This window comes from Apteryx rowi, unplaced genomic scaffold (assembly GCF_003343035.1).
Source record: "Apteryx rowi isolate R43461 unplaced genomic scaffold, aptRow1 scaffold_27, whole genome shotgun sequence".
In the NCBI taxonomy this organism is placed as follows: domain Eukaryota; kingdom Metazoa; phylum Chordata; class Aves; order Apterygiformes; family Apterygidae; genus Apteryx; species Apteryx rowi.
The window spans coordinates 2,047,164-2,061,168 of NW_020449085.1; positions in this window are offsets into that span (position 1 = coordinate 2,047,164).

Sequence of the window (14,005 nt, forward strand, 5' to 3'; positions counted from 1 at the left end):
CACCATGACTCATCTAGCGAACAAGAAGACAGAGATCCTGATTCTGGGAATACTGTTCCCAGTGGTAATGACTBTCCACAAGATTGAGCACAGACAAAATATGCGGGTTACCTGGGCGAACAAAACAGGGCCACAAGCCTTTTGTCTGTCGCTAGCTTCTGCTACGCAGCCCTTTAGAACCTGCCTGGTAGGAATCCCCGGCTATGATAAAAGCGAATTTTCTGAGTATAGCAGGGGGAGGTGCAACAGCAGTATGCCTGCTAGTAACTGTAGTGCCGCGCTTATTAATGCTTAGGCGGATGGCTAACTAACCTGTTTGGAAATCTACCACAGTGGCTAACAGGGTTGCTTACTGAAGGCTCACGCACCTTAATGATCCTTGTAGTTATAGGTTTGTGTTTATGTGTAGTATTAAGCTGTATTAAGAAAGCTCTGCTGAAAGTAGTGAACCAAGCCTGGATTGCTCAAAAACAAGACGGGGGAATTGTGGAAGAATGGTTAAGTGAAAAGGGGCATGATCTCTTAGAAGTGAGCAATCCTGTCTTCASGATGSAGGGAGGATCCCACGGCTATGTGAACTGTCCTTGAGCATTCCTAGACCATTACARAAGGGGAAGGCAAGTAGTGGTAAACAAGTMAAGGAGGGGGCCGACAAGCCCCTCCACGKGAACAGCAACTTTGCACCAATCGTGTATTCGCTTTAGGCGCGTGAACAGAGACTGTAAACCAATCATACAGCTATTGCTAGCACATGCTCTATCACCTGTCTATATATACTCTGTGTAAGCTCTAATAAAGGGAGAACGATCATACTCACATTGAGACTCCGTCGTTACTCCGGGCCCGTTCCCCCCACTCCAACAGAAAACGTAGGGTAGAGCATGAAACGTTGTGTGACATCTAGCAGGGAACCTAGCTACTGCAGGGGTTTTACGGGGCTGAGCAGTGCTGCGTAACGTTGGTTAATGCTTCGATGGCGACAAGCTAGTGAAAACACAGATCTGCACTTCAGCGGACTCAAATCGGCTGGTAGCCGGCCACGTGCACGATGTGCCTGCAAGGCAAAATGTCTCTGCGTGGAAAGGCTGCGTTGCTGAACGCRTGATCAAGATACACATTGCATTTGTTTTGCATCTGCAGGGGAGAGAGATAGATGGGTTAACAGAGACGTAATGCAACACGTATACGTTACGTAGGACTAGCCGGAGCGCAGCTCGAGCCGCTGGGCTCCCGGGCCGCGGGGGCTGCTGCTTGCCTTGCAGAGTGCCGGGGGCGTCCTGCTCTGCGGCTCACGTCCCGCTCRTCTTACAGCCCGAGGGGGGCTACCGCCCACGGGGGAACGGGCCTCCTTATGGGACGCAGGGAAGAGCAGCTCGGGGTGGTACACGACTTACTATGGGACGTTTAGGGGAAGGACCAAACCCGGGAAGGGAGGAAAGAGCATGGGAAAATAAGGGAAAAGGGGATAAAAAAGGTTGGTCATATATAACCAGTGCACTTGTCTGGCCATACCCTGCGGCTGACCACCACAGTCCTATTAATTTTTTTTTTAAATTCAACTCCATTTCTAAGCATTTTCCTGGGCAAGGGGCTCTCTATTCCACACGCGTGCGTGTATGGAGGTCTACGTGCCAGCACCAGGAATCAGACCACGAGTCGCAGGGCGCCCCGTGCCTGGGGTGCCAGCAAGCGGAGAGCCCCGAGCGCGTGCATATCGCGTGGGCGCACACGTCAGCATGTGACAGCTAGCAGATATCAAGCTGGATTAGTCAGCAAGCAGGAAAAGAGGCTGCGGAGCCAGGTATGGAGGAGGCCGCAAGTCCGGGCCAGATGCTGGAGACACCAGAGGGTCCGAGAGCCGGCTCCTGGAGGGACTGGGGTCCGGGCCAGCTACCGGGGAGAGCGGGAGCCCTGGGGATTCACCAAGAGACCCATTTGTGTGTGCGGGCAACCAGAGGATACAAGACCAGCTACCAGGTGGATCGAGTGTCTAAAGCCAATTGCTGGAGGGATCCACGTTATATGTATTTTCCACTAACAGGATTTCATCCTGAGCAGCCAGAGAAGATGAGGCTGTTGGTGCTGCTTGTGTTTGCACGAGTGCTGTGTATCAGTCTGTGTATATATGTGCAGGACGTAGGTGTGCCTGCCGGGAATACAGGCTCAGCATCGCCGGACCCRGGCATGTGATGCTGCAGCAGCCTCCCCTCTGTCAGGCCACCAGGATTCGGCAACTCCTAACCCTGCCACGTCAAAAAAATGACAGCTAGAAAGTCAGTGGTTGCTGACCGATGGGAGAATGGGAGCTGGGAGGAAATGCCAACAGGAAAAGAACAAGGCGAGGGGACCAGCTTTGTGCAAAAATCATGGGGAAAGGAGGAGCAGGAAAGAAGGAGATGGAAGAGAAAATCCTGAAGGAAAGAAATGAAAAAGGGGAAAAAGGTTGAACTGGAAAAGTGCTCTCAGAAATGACAGAAAAACCTCAAAGCTTGTAAAGGCAGAGAAGTGGTGCTTCTGAAGGAGAGGAAAGTCCCTAGGAAAGTAATGAGAGAAGATGGGGATGGATGTGCTTTCCTCTTTTGGAGACAGTTAGCTTTACACGTCTCGACTCCACTGGTAATGGCAGTTTGGTTATTTCTAGCAACCCCCCCATCCTCCTACATATTCAAATGTTCCTGTCAGAACTGGTCAAAATGTTTTAACTGATTTTTTTTTTCCCCCCTGAAGAGAAATGTCTTTTCAAGCAAAACAAACATTGTGACAGAAAGTGTAGTTTTGGTCAAAATGATGTGCAATGTAAACACAAAAAGAGTCCAAATGAGAAATGTTGGTGCATCTTGATCGTCTTTTGTTATACTAGGAAAAAAAACTGAGCTTTCTCTTACCTCGACTTCTTTTTCTGCAGAAAAGGGGGAAGAATAAAAAAGTGCTTTTTTCCCCTCCCCCTGAACCAACCAAAAAATTATTTTTCATAATTGCAAATTCTTCCTCCGATTCATTCACACAGTAATGTTTTTCTCCCCCCCACCCCCCCAATTTTTTGTTAAACTGAGCGCAACAGCTTAGTTTCCAGGTGCAAGTGGACAAGAGCTGTTCCCCGACCCGGTCGTCCCGGGGGAAGCAGGCACCGCTGGCGCTGGAAGCGGCTCCGGCCGCGCTCTCCGCAGCCCRGGTCACAGCGAGGGGCCGCCGGCTGAAAGGCGAGGAGGGGAAACCCGAACATCTGGAGCGATTTGCGGGAAGGTGCATTTGCGGATGATGCCGGCAGAACTAGACGGCAGGTGGCACCCATGGATTAGCGCAGGACCAGCTCTGCGGCGGGCGCGAGCCAGGCTGGGGCAGCTCGTCGTGCTCTGCAWTGCCTGGACGTGCCCGAGTGTCGGGGCATCTCCTCGGGAGGTAAAACGGCACGAGGGTGCCAGGGAGCTGCTCCCCATCGCACGTACRAGCAGCTCTGTGTCCTGCGTGCAGTGGCCTGGGGCACCTCCTGCTGCAGGCTATTCCCCAGAGCCATCCATGATGTTTTTAGCCTGGAGATAGGGCTTAGCTTTGGTCCTTGCACGGAGCAAGGGCACAAAACCTCACTGAGGTCTCTACAAAGCAGGGGTGATGGTTCGGGGAGCAGCAAAGGCTGGCTGCTCCCTAAGGGACGGGGAGCCGAGGGGGACAACACAGCCAGCAGGGCAGGGGCCTCGCTGGCCAGGGTCCAACCCCCCCCCCCCCCCAATACCTGAGCAAGGTAAACCAGGGAAGCAGCCAGGGTCAATCCAGAGTCCAGATCATTGGTCAGGTCCATAGCAATGGACAGGTCTGAGGTCAAGCTGGGAAGCTGGTCTGGGAGCTGGGGAGCTAGAGCAACAGGACCCACAGCCAAGCTGGAGACCAACAGCCCTACAGCAGAGCTCAGAAAGAGAGTGGGGGCCCTGGGCTGAGCTTAAATGAGCTCCTGGTCATGGGCAGGGGGTGGGTGGGGGTCCCAGGTGGGGCAGCTCAAGGCCATTAACGCCCGTGGAGGTGCTGAGCYTGCAGGCAGAGGTTGCCCAGGAGGCGAAGGGAGCCACGTGGTCCCTCACCTCCTCGCCAGGGCTCTGCATGGTCGAGCATCCCCTGGGCCTCCTGAGAAGGAGGGGACGGGCCGACCCTTGACTTTGGCCCCCCGCCGGGTGCCCTGCGAGGCCTAGCGCTTTGGAAAGCGTCCCCTGYGCGCGCACCGCCGCGGGACGGGTGCTGGGGCGTCGATGAGAGCGGCGCTCTCRTGGCCTTGCGCTGCCCGCAGCTCCGTCGCTGCCCCGCGGCTGCCAGCCGCGCAGAGCCAGCCAGGCGGAAACGCCGATACGTCCGACTAAACGCCTGTAATTAGAATGAAACGAAGGCAATAAGGCCTGGATCATCCGGAGGCCAGCGGAGGGCAGGGGAGGGAACGGCCCGGGCAGGAGCTGGTTGCACGAACGGCAGCCCAGCTCTCCCGCAGCGATGGGCGGCGGGCGGCTGTACGTGCAAAGATATTTATTTTCAGCGTCCCCTGCAGGTCAGCCTTGCCCAGCTAAATCAAGATTAAAGGTGCTAGCCTGCCTTTGCGGTGCGGTAAGTGATACGGTTAGCTAAGCCTGCCCTCAGCGCAACCTATTTTCCTAATCCAGCGTGCTGCAGGAGGTCAGATTAGACGTGTGGTTTTTCTAGCCTTCAAATCCCCGGCTCCATTTCCTTCCTCGGGCTGGGGCCAGGCTTTCCGAGCTGGGGCTGCCCGGGGATGGAGGATGGTGCTCCCAGTCTCAGGTGCAAACTGCATAAGAAGCCTTTTTAAGAGCAGTTCAGTGGGAATTAGCTGAGCTGCTCCGGATCCTTTGGGGTGCAACAAGGCAGCATCTCACAGAAAATGCGGAGTTGCAGAAGAGGAGGGAAGGAAGAGCCTGAGCCAGAGGATCTTCAGAGGAGAGGGCACATTTATTTTAACTAGGGATGCAACAGCTCAACAAAAGCAATTTGACGAAACCTGAGGCTCCCTTCTCCCTTGAGAACATGACACCAAAACCAGATAGCAACCATGGGGAAGGAGGGGCGGCAGATCCAGCCCCCAGCCTCTCTGGTGTCAGGGCCCCGAGTGCCCTTAATGGCCTGAGCAGCCTCACCTGGGACCCCACCACCCTCTGCCCGTTGCTCCTGGGCTGCATTTAAGCTCAGGCCTGGCCCCCTGGCCTGGGCTGTGCTGGTGAGCCCATACCTGGTCCTGCCTTGCTGCTGAGCTGGGCCTCGGCCCAGGAGCTGGATTCAGGGCTGGGACCGTGTCAGTCCATACTGTGGACTAGCACTGAGTTGAATGGGAGGAAGAAAACAGGTTGGATATTTCCCATGGGTGAATTTTAGGATGTAATGCAGTGTGTTGTAAGGGAAAAGGTCTGAGCTTTGGAGCTTCTTGCACCCTGGGCAAAAGCAGCTGAGGAAGCTGCAGCAGAGAGGGCTGGGAAAAGCTTCTGGATGCAAGCACAAAAAAGCAATTTCTGTGGAAGAGGTTTTTTTCAATAGGGGAAAATGAACAACAGGGATAGCGGTGAGTAACCATGGGCTCAACTGAATATCTTCAGTATCTCACCTACAAAAGCTCTGCGGAGTGTCAATAGGGGAGGTTTAATTGATGGCAAACATTACGGCTGGTACAGAATTGGAGGAGCCTCGGACTGAGCAGGGAGGACTCTTATAGCAGCGAACAGATGAGCATTGTGAAAGATGACTATGATTCTTTGGGCATTTCTGGGTTAGATTGCAGTAAAATTGCAGCAAAAAGCAATTTTGCTTTAATCAACGAAATAACAAAGCCCTAACGTAGTGACGAGCAGAAGGCGTCAGAAGATAGGAAATTGTCAGCATTGCTGGAGCTGAAAGATAAGATTGTACTCCCCAGAGCTAGGCTGAAAGAGGACGAATTATCCAGAGGGACAATTCAGAGAGAAAATAATGTACAATTAAAGTTGTTTGAATTACCCTTTTAGGGAAGCATGGGGAGGGGGAAAAGCCAATTCCAGTGGAAAGTCTGAAACCTCCCTCTGGCATGCTCTTAGAAAGCAGAACTAGGTTTTTTGGGGGGGAAAAAAGATGATAAACTGGCTAGGGCAGCCCCTAAGGGAGAGGAAGGGAYGTGTTAAGAGGGACCCTACAGAAAAGGGAGGTGGTGGCCATGCTCTGCTCAGCAYGGATGGGCCCTCAGCTGAGATCCTGTGCCTGCCCTTGGCTGTCAGACATGACACGGTCAAATTGGAGAAAATCCAGAAGGAAACCGCAGAGACCGGAGGTTTTAAAAAAGCACAGCCTCCAGGGAAAGGTGAAGCGACTGAGGTTGTTTAGTCTAGAAAAGAGCTGCCCGAAAAAGGATGGGCACCTTCTGGCACGTGAAAGGGAACTTGGCTTTTTTTCAAAGCAGGAGTGGGACCAGGAAGAGCTTAATCTGTAGAAAAGCAAATTTGGGCTTAGCACTGAGAGGAAACCTGTCTGTGAGCCCCAAAGAGTGGGAGGAAGGCTGGAAACCTCATCCCTGGAGGTCATGGCTGGAAGCTGTGGCTGCTTTGCCTCTGGGGAGCAGGGCCGGGTGCTGGGGCYAGGTGCTGCTCCGGCAAGCCCAGGGTGCGAGGAGCAGCGGGGTTGGTGGGTGCTCCGGGGGGCCTGGGCAGCTGCGAGCAGCAGCCCCTCGATGGGGAGCATCATGCCACCCTTTGGCTGGTCCCCTCCCTGGGAGCAGGGGACGCAGCCTGCGCTGGCGAGGGGCAGCGTTGCGCCCYGTGGCGCTGGGGCCTTGGGAAATCGGTGGTTTGGAAACCGCGTGGCCCCCAGGACTCCCACGTGCGACGTGTGGGCTCCAGAGAAAGCCGGGACAGACGGGGGGTGCGGAGGCATGGGGGTGTTGCAGTTTTCTGCTGACCCCTGCTTCAGGGCTGGTCTGAGCACTGTGCAAACAAGCCAAAGGCTAAAGGTTTGAAGAAAATCTGCTAGAGGAGCGTGTTTGCACAAGCTCAAATAACTGTCCCAAAGCTGCTTGTCACCGCGGTGGGGTTTAGTGTGGGCCCCTTGCCGGTCTCTAGGGTGTCCTGCTGCGGGATGGGGGGGTCTCTGCTGCAGACCTCCACCAAGGCTCCCTGGGCGGTCAGGCCGCTGCCCGAGCACGGGGGAACGAGCGGCTGATTTTTAATTCATCCTGAACGTTGTCTTTGCTCAGACCCATGAGTGGGAATCTCCTGCTTCAGCCCGCTCTCAGGTCTGGTGGGACTGTTCCTAAGCAGGTGGCAGGGTATTTGGGAGAAAGGCAGTGTATCCCAGGCGGTAAGAGCTCCTAAAAAGCTCATGATTCCTCTTGCCATCCCACTAGCCACCTGTCGAGAGGCCCGGCTCCAAACAGATGGCTACGGGTAGGACTGCGATGTGGGTAATGGTGCGAACGCAGCAACTTGTGCACGATACGTTTGACATGTTGCCATGGGACAGCTGCAATTTATAAGCCTAAAGCATCAGTCACAGATGAGCTTAGTGGTGATCTKTTTTTTGCAGTTGCCATACTCCCTTGCTGGCAACCGCATCGGAGGAAGAAGAGAATGAGGAGGAAGATGGTGCTGAGATGAAGCTGCTGCTTTGGGAAGGGCCTTTTTTTGGATCAGCTCTGTTCTCTGCAGCACAAGGTGGGCTCCAAAAATAAGCTTTGCCTGCCAGGGGGAGGATGTGGTGGCAGGCTGGGTATGGTTAGCAGTGACAGCGCAATGTTGGAGGAACAAGAGCACTTTGCAGAAGCAATGGAGGAGCTCCTCTCTCTGCTGAGACTTGCATGGCCAACGCCATCTGGGAGTGCACAGTGCCCCCTGCTCCTGGGGGCTGGTTCACCATGGGAAGAACCACCCCAGCTTGAACATGGGCATCCCTCACCCCATGCTCTAGGTCCTGCAGGTCCATCGATCCACATCAGTGTGGGTGAGCCTGGAGATGGCTGTGCCCCAGTGCTCTGCTTCCTGACACCAGCTGCCCTGTGAGCAGCACCATGGGGGTTGTCTGGCTCCCCCTCACTTCTGTCACTTCCCCCACCCCCCAAAAAAATTGTCCCTTCTCCCACATTGTATTAACTCCATCTCCCCCATGACCCCTCTGGACAAGCTATAGGACAATGATGGCTAGGAGAAAGCAGGGTGGCCCAGGGATGGGTGGACAACACGTGCCGCCATGAGAGCTGGCTGCTCCCAAGGGCATGGAGAGTTGCTGGGACAGCTTGCCTTGCCCTCAGCCTCCCTCCTCCACTGAACTTCCCACAGACCAGTCGGACCTGAGTCGCCCCTTAGTCTTCTACCTCATTTCAGACTTGATTTAAAGTTTGCCAGTGAACTAGCCCATTCCTGGGGAGAAGATGGAAAGCCAGCCAGTGGGATCCGCACCTTGTTTGCCCGGTTGGTGAGGTCTGAAAGGGAAATTCGTTAGTGTCTATCAGCAGGGATGCTAACAGCATCGCGGGCCCCTTTCTGCCTTTGGGGGATGCTGCTTCCCTCATACTCCTGCGGCTCTGGAGGCTTTTGCTGGCAAAGTGGGGACGCTGGGCAGGAGAGGACCGCTGCCCTCTGGCGCGGCGTGCCTGTGTGCTGCTGGCGGGCTGTACCCTCAGGAGCCCAAACGGCAGATGGTGAGCAACGACTGGGTGCAGGCAGCTGCCAAGCAAGGCCTGCCGTGCTGCTGCGCCAAGTCCTGCAGGATATCTGGCAGGCATTTCCTAGCTGGGAGCCACGGTCCAAAGGGCACCAGGATGCAATGCAGCCTTGGAGGCTCAGTTCTCTAGAGCCATTCGCCCAACAGATTAAGGTTACATTACGTATGTGCTTTGTGGAGAAAGCCTGGAGGCTTGCATAAGCTCGGTCCTGCCTTGCTATAAGGTTCTGCCAACTTCACATGCCTTAAATTGTAAATAGAAGCGTCATGTGCATGACTGAGCTGGCATTTAACCACTCTGTGCAGGTGCTAGGTGAGGCTCGCATTGCACATGAGCTGTGAACAGCACGTATCCTTTGCAGCGAGTCTTGAGTGCCACTAGGTTGAATACCTAACGGCGAGGCAAACTTGTTTTCTGTGTGCAACTTGTTCTTTGCCAACGTGACACCTCTTGAAGTTCTGCATGGAGGGACGGTAGCGTAACCTCCTTTTCCTGGAACATGGTGATCCCACCACGCAGTGCTGCAGCTCCTCCTTGGCCCTGCCTGGGTCTTTAGTCCACTCGATCTCCTGCGTGGGTGTGCGCAAGGCTGGCTGTGCTGTTTTGTGCTGAATTTCAGGTGTTTGGGGAGTGAATGGCAGCGGCGCCTTGGAAATAGCACTTTGCTGTGCTGCCTAAATGGGATTTGCTTATTGTTGCAATGTGGTTTTTTTAGAGTTGATTGAGGAAAATGCATTAAGGAAAGGCTTTAGGGAAATTACTTTTTTCAAAGCATATATTGAGCAAAGCCATACTGAAGAATCTTGCAGAAGTATTACTGGAAAAAAAACCCCTTCTCTGATAAGAAAATACCTTCCTAATATTTACAGGCCGCTAACTGCTCTGAACTGAACACATTTTTCTGGGAGATTGAGATGCAGTGCGTGCTGTGGGACCTTCACCCTGTGTCGGGGCGGCYGTGCAGCCCCTGCTTCTGCCCCCATCTCCTGCTTGGCCTCCACTGGAAAGCGCAAATAGCCGGAGCTGAGCCGGGGCACCTGGTGCCTGCAGTCGCTGGACATGCAGTGCAGGGAGATGCGTTTTGCAAAGCCGTCGGCGCTGGACGTGGGGTGTTTCTTCGGCCTCGTGCTCTGCTGGCGCAATATCCCTGCCTGCTTGTTGTGGAGGAGTGATGCACTTCACTCTAAGAGGGAAGCAGCACTGTGTTTATTGTGGTAAGACAGCGACTTAAAGTTCAATTGTAAATAAGAATGATTTAATGAGGTTCGATTGGCAAGGTTCACTCAGTTATTTCCTGCATGAAGGACAGGGTCAGATGCATGTGCAACGGAGACCCTCCTGTTGAGTCACGAGGTTCAGACTGGACCCCCTTGCTTTCTAAACTCCCCCTCAGAGAGGAGCCTAGGTGTGGCTGGATCTGATCCTAGTCTCAGACTTGGTCAACAGTTTGTCTAAGGGATTAGGTGCACAATTAATCAGAGAGATAACTCGGCGGAGTTTCGCAAAGTTTGCAGAAGTTCAGCATGCTGTTAATCACTTACTGAGGATCTGCTGCGGGTGAGGAATCTCTCAGCCTTGAGGAGTAACCTTGAGAGCGTCCCCGCTCAAGAGGAGGTTCTGCCGTGCAGCCCGCTGCCKTGCAGGAGAGCTCAAGGGGCTCTGGGCTGCCCGCTATTTATGGGGGGGAGATGGTTGACTCATAGTCATCCGTGCACGCTCAATTAGCCCCTGCATACGTGCTGTTTACAGGGAGGTCAGGTTGAGGGAGTGAAAGCACATCGGAGGGGGGAAGGAGCACATGGTCACACTGCTCCCTTCCAGCCTGGCACCCGCAGCCCAGCTAAAGGAAGATGAGGTGGGACCAGCCCCTGCTATCTGGCAGGGATGAGGATGGCTCTGGGACAGCAGAGGATGCTGCAGTGACAGGCTCTCGTGCTGCCCAGAGGGGTAATGCCTTTGGGGGAGCAGTTCTTGTGTTTTTCAGATTTTGGAGAAAATCTGCTTTTCTTTTGGCCTCCCTCAGCATCGCTGGGGCTGCTGGAGACCAGAGGTGGTGGCAGCACAAGAAACGCTGTCTTGTAGGTGCTGCTAGCTGCAGGGCTGGGCTGGCTGGCGGGGGAGCCTGGGAGGGATATGGAAACGAAGGGGGAGGAAAGAAGGGAAGAAAAGTCATTTTCTGTGGCTGGGGGAGGGAGGATCCTTGAAGGGGCCTGGTGCACGGCTCAGCCCAACAGCAGAACCGAAAGGCGCCTTTTCGTCCTGCAGCGTCTGCTCCAACAGCAAAAGCTGCACTCCCAGCCCTTCCTTGCACGGGTGCTCCTGCACCAGGAGTTGGTTTGGGGGTGCCAATCCTGCTCYCCGCGAGGTCATTGCAGCGGTTGGTGTCGGGGCCCTGCAGTTTTGCTAGCCTCCCGGTGGCTTCGGGCATCTGGAGCGCATTGCCGGGCTCGCCGCCTGGGAACGAGTGTCGTTTGCCGCAGGAACGCTGAGCTCTCTCCAAAGCTGCCTCCTTCCCACCATGCCACGTGCACAGACCTAAAACATCTGGACGCAGCCAGCGGGGAGTGAGTCAGCCTTCCTAGCGCTGACCCTGCGTCTCGGGGTGGGCGCATCCAACGTGCTTTGGCGCTGCCGCTCATGAGCGAGCAGGATTTACGCTGTCTCAGRTGTGGCCTCACCAGAAAGGCTCTGCAGTGCAAGGGTAGTGTGCCGGCAGCATCTGCTCCGGGGACGGCTCGCTGCTCAGCCCCAGCCCGCTTCGGAGCAGCCTCAAAACCCCCTTCCTGCTCCCTTGCGATCCTTTGCTTTCCGCCCTTGCAATGCTCCTTGTGCTGGTGCTCAGCACCCTTGCAACACTCCTTGCGTGAGCATCTGGCTTCCTCTTCTCCTTGGCTTCTGGGTCGGTTCTTTCCGGGCACAGACCATTTTCTTGAAAACAGACTTGGAGCAGTGAGTGCCGATACCGCGTCTCACGGATTAGAAACGGCTCTGCCCCTGGGACCCGCCGCTTTTACCTCTTCCTTGCTCCCTGYGCAGGAAAACCATGATTTACGGCGGGGTCGGCAGGCCCGAGAGCAGGGCAGATGCCACGTGCCAAAGACGGATGCACCGCTGTGGTGGAGCGCAACAAAACCCCCTCACCCTGACCTCGGGCCCATCTGACCGCAAATAACTGACAGCGCCCAGGGCTGACCAGGAGCAACTAGGAGATACTGGTTGCAACTGGTGAGGCCAGAAACGGGCATGAGATCAACAGAAAAGGTACATCTCCACACCAGATACCGTACAACCACGAGTCAGACTGTGCCCATAGACAGCGCTGCAGCCTAGAGCCCACAGAGCTCTCCTGCGCGGCGGCGGATGTCCCCTTGAGTTGGGACACCTCTCCGGGAGTTAAGAGAACCTCTGATGAGAAACCGAGACTTGAGCAATAACAAATGTGCAGTAAGATTTGCTCGCTGTGACCATGCTGTATCGCCATCTTCACTAAATCTGTGATAAACCCAGAGGTGATAACACCACTACCTTGACAGCTGTGAGCTCCAGGTCTGCAGCAGAAGGTCCAGAGCTAATTTCTTCATCTTATGTCTGAGGATCCTGCAGCGGTATCTGTGCTTGTGCACCCACAGCCGTGGGGCTKCTCCCCCCGCTCTCGGCCGTGCCCTTTGCGGCACGCTGGGGCTACGGATCAGCTGGATCCAGATTTGCCGGGGTGCCACAATCCGGCTATCCCGCCTCTCCTCGATCACATTCGGGCTGGCTGTGAAATTAGACTTGCAAATTGCAGCCTTTTCTTTGCCTCTCTCTTTTTTTTTTCTTTGCCAGCTTCATTATTATGCACATTTCTTATGCACATACCTTAGGTACTTCGGGGTTTGAGGAAGGAAAATTAGTCAAAAATAATCATTTGAGCAGAGAACATTTACTATTTTAAGTTCCTTGCTGGAAGCCCTTTCATTGTTAATTAGGAACAGGCTTGCAAGAGTCATAATTTAAATTTTCAGTTGAGTTTTGATGCTGAAAATCTGCCTGCATTTCCAAGTACCTTTTTGGGGTTTTACTTTTTTTTTTTTTTTCCCCCCCTCCACTCTGAGCAAGCTCCTGGTGCTCAGACACTCGCTGTGCCTTCCCAGGCTGATGGGAGCAGAGCTGCGYGCTGCAGGAGGAAGGCTCCCGCTTCGCGGGGCACATCTGAGCTGCCGCTTCAGCTGCCGGCTTTGGAAGCCCGCTCGCTTCCTCCTCCAGCCTCCTGGCTGCTGTCACCCACGGCGCCCGGGCCAAGACCGGCAGCCTCGTTGCCGCTTCCCTCGCTGCAAAATCTTAACTTCTTCCTTGCCCGCAGGAGGAAAAAAAAGAAGAATGAATCACATGGTTTTAAATATAGCATGTTTCAGGTTATTTTTATTTGCTTTGTAGTTTTGGGCTCTGCAGGTTGACTGGTTGCAGCTTCCCTCTGTAATCAGAGGGGYGAGGAACTTCCTTCCTCCTTAGAGCTTTGGGTCTGTCATTTCTGCCTTGGGCACCTGGCTGCGGGAACGTGGCCTCCCGGACACGACTGTGCCACTGATGTGGCTGKGCTGCCCACGGGGAGCTGCCGGGGCCCGGGGCCCTGCTGCCTCTCTTGGAGAAACCAGGTTAAAAACATGGAGCTGCTTCCTTGGGGGAAACGCATCCACCACGCGGGTGCCTGCCGTGGAGACGGGCATCCCGGGGAAGGGTGTCGTGGTGGTGCTAGCGGGGTGTTCCTGTGCCCTGCTCTTCTCCCTTTCCCATCGGCCCTTCCTCCTGCTCCCATCTTCTCCTCTCCYGAAGGAGAAAGCGGGGCTGGCAGGAGGAGAAACCCCCAAACCGCTGCGAGATGGGAACTAAACCGGGCCCTGCTGTTAACTTTTCCAGGGGAACTGTGGTCCCTGCGCGCAGCATGGATACTGGAGGGGAGCTGCTTTGCCCGACGGGTTTTCCAGAAGCAGAGCCGGGTGCAGCCAGCCCCGGACCTTGTGCGYGGGAAATGCTGCCGGGGGGTCGCAAGGGACCCCGAACCGAGCAGGGGTGAGGAGGAGGCGGCGGGTTGCGTGTGCACAGGCCGACCGCGTCCCCCTGCTCCCCGATCCGCCCCGGCGAGCAAGCGAGAGGACGAGGGGCCCGGGGGACGGGGACGCCCTCGTTGGCGCCTCTTGCATCATGCGCTTCGTGCGCTTCCATGTTGCTCGTCGCTGCCGGCGGCCGCGGTCGCTCTGTGCACGCGTAACYGCCGCCTCCTCCTCGCCCCGGCTCGGTTCGGGGCCCCGCGCGGTCCGGGGCGGCCGGTGCCTGCGGGCAGCGGGGCCGGCGAGGCCC